Here is a 2,843-nt window from a genome sequence, read left to right as displayed (position 1 = left end):
GTCCTCTGTACTTGAGGGGTTTTTTGTGTGTGTGTGGAGCAGGTTGCATGTGCTTGTCTTGTCTTTCTGTAGTCTCCAGATTGCGCTCTTCATGAAGGAGAAGGTTATCAGTGGCTACTAGCTACGATGGCTTTTGGCTCGTCCAGGGACACTTTGGCAATGAGTACGAGGTGCTTGGAGACAAGCATCAGGTGAGGTCTGTTGCTCCCTTGATCTTATTCTAGGCTTCCCAAAGGGCTTCCCAAAGGGCTGAATGGGCTTGATGGCCCTTTGGTGTGATCCAGAGAGCTCTTCTTAAGTTCTTGTCCCATTTCACCCTTGGGAAGTCTGCACAAGCTCTTCCAATCTCCTCTCCTATAGTGAAATAGCACACAGCCTACACTGAACTCCCAGGACTGAAGTGACACCACTTCACGTATTACATTCACTGCTGCTTACTCAGAATAATCTATGCTGGGTAGCAGTCACATTGACTAGGTCACTGCTAAAGCTGTTCTTTATTACAGCAAATACTGAGAGAGTGATGAAGGACAGATCTCTTCTCTTTGGCAATCACTCGTAGCCGAATAAGATTGTCTTCCATAAACACGGTTTTAACAATGAGTCCATAAGTGACTGTGGAGGCCAATTCTGGATCCACACGTCCTTCCACAGTGAGGACATTGGTTTCCGAGCGGGAGTTGATCATGGTGTGGATTTGCCAAGCGTGCCTTCCTCTTAGCACGTTTCTCCCTTGCATCCTGCGATCGAGTGTCTTCAAAGTGCATGGCACCTTTGGTAAAGGCTGTTCTCCAACTGGAGCGCTCGCAGGCCAGTGTTTCCCAGTTGTCAGTGTTCATACTAAATTTTCTAAGATTTGCCTTCAGACAGTCTTTAAACCTCTTTTGTTGACCACCAGCATTACGCTTTTCATTTTTAAGTTCGGAATAGAGTAGTTGCTTTGGAAGGCGATCATCAGGCATCCGTACAACATGACCAGTCCAACGAAGTTGATTTTGAAGAATCATTGCTTCAACACTGGTGATCTTTGCTTCTTCCAGTACACTGATATTAGTTTGCCTGTCTTCCCAAGTGATGTGTAAAAATTTTCGGCGACACCGTTGATGGAATCTTTCGAGGAGTTGGAGGTGGCGTTTATAAGTGGTCCGTGTTTCACAAGCATATACCGGTAGTAAGGTTGGTAGTACAATAGCTTTGTAAACATGCATTTTGGTTTCCCTGTGAATGTTCTGGTCCTCAAACACTCTGCACTTCAATCGGGAGAAAGTCGCCCTCGCAGAGCTCAGGTGATGCTGGATTTTGGCATCAATGTTGGCCCTTGTGGAAAGGTAACTGCCTAGGTAGGAGAAATGATCAACATTTTCCAACGTTACACCACTGAGTTGGATTTGTGGCGCTGCAGGGGGGTTATTTTGTACTTGTTGGTGCAGCACTTTGGTTTTTTGGCTGTTGAGTGATAGCCCAAGTTTTTTTAAGCTTCTGCAAAGATATTTAGGATGGCTTGGAGGTCATCCTCTGAGCGTGCACACACTACGTTGTCATCAGCATACTAAAGCTCTATGATGGACGTTACGGTAACCTTACTCGTTGCTTTCAGCCTACTCAGATTGAAGAGCTTTTCATCTGTTCGATACATGATTTCTACTCCAGTGGGGAGTTTCCCATCGACAAAGTGTAGGATCATGGCAATGAAAATAAAGAATAGAGCAGGCATCCCCAAACTGCGGCCCTCCAGATGTTTTGGCCTACAACTCCCATGATCCCTAGCTAACAGGACCAGTGGTCAGGGATGATGAGAACTGTAGTCCAAAATATCTGGAGGGCCAAAGTTTGGGGATGCCTGGAATAGAGCCAGCTTTCAATATATCGTGAGATAAGCAAATATACTAGGAGCTGTGTCCCAACATTAACTCCCTAGAGCCTCCCCTTCCCACCCTTGTACAACTATGGTTGTTGCCATCCTTCTGTCTCGAGAAACAAGGGAGTGTGCCGCCAGGGGTGAAATCCGCACTGAAGCCAACGGTGACCTCCCTGGGGCACAAGCCTGGGCAGTGTGTCTGGAGATCCTGGGCTGCCCAGCCCCCCCCCCTCCCAGTGTTGCTGGAAGGAGGCAGACAAGGAGCCATTCAACCGCCTTAGGGACTCCACTTAAGATTTGTGTAGGGTTTACTCCTCACCCTTTTCTTCTCCCACAAGGCAGCAGAGGTTTAGGATCAGTGTTTTCCTTCTCCGGTCTGCTCCTCATTTCCCTCTACAGTATGTGCAGAAATCACCTCTTGTAACTCATGTAGCTAAGGTCAATTTTCACCTTCGAAACCCCATTTCTGAAGCCACTTCTATTCTGCAACACCCCCTCTGCACCCATTTTCACCTTCACACCCATGTTGATTCTTCCTCCTTTTAGTCAACCCCCGCCTTGCACACGATCCACTCCCATGGTAAACTCCTGCATCTGCCTCTTTCCACACTGGACTACTTAGTGACCAAGCACCTTTTCACCACCTCTTCCTTTTCTTCAGGCCCTTTCATGCACTTGCTTTCATTCCCATGCCTCCTGCGCTCTGCTTTTTTGAAATCCCCTCATGTTCACCTTCACTCTCTCGTTCACCCTTCCTATTCTCAACTCTCCCCTATTTCCATGCTGTAGCCTCTCTCCTATTGTGCATCTTGGATGCACATATCAGTTTTACCTTCACTTCCTTTTCTCTTGCTCCTCCTTCCTTCCACCACCCTATTTCCATCTCATCCAGGCGGGGTGTTTTCAGCCTCTTAAAATACGGGCTGTACACCCCCCCTGCTTCCAGAGCTGTGAGTTGAGCTGACAAAAGACCAACCCCATAAGA

Source organism: Zootoca vivipara, chromosome 2 (genome assembly GCF_965207765.1).
Source record: "Zootoca vivipara chromosome 2, rZooViv2.hap1.1, whole genome shotgun sequence".
In the NCBI taxonomy this organism is placed as follows: domain Eukaryota; kingdom Metazoa; phylum Chordata; class Lepidosauria; order Squamata; family Lacertidae; genus Zootoca; species Zootoca vivipara.
The sequence above is the reverse complement of the archived record's forward strand: the minus strand, read 5'-3'. Positions refer to the sequence as shown.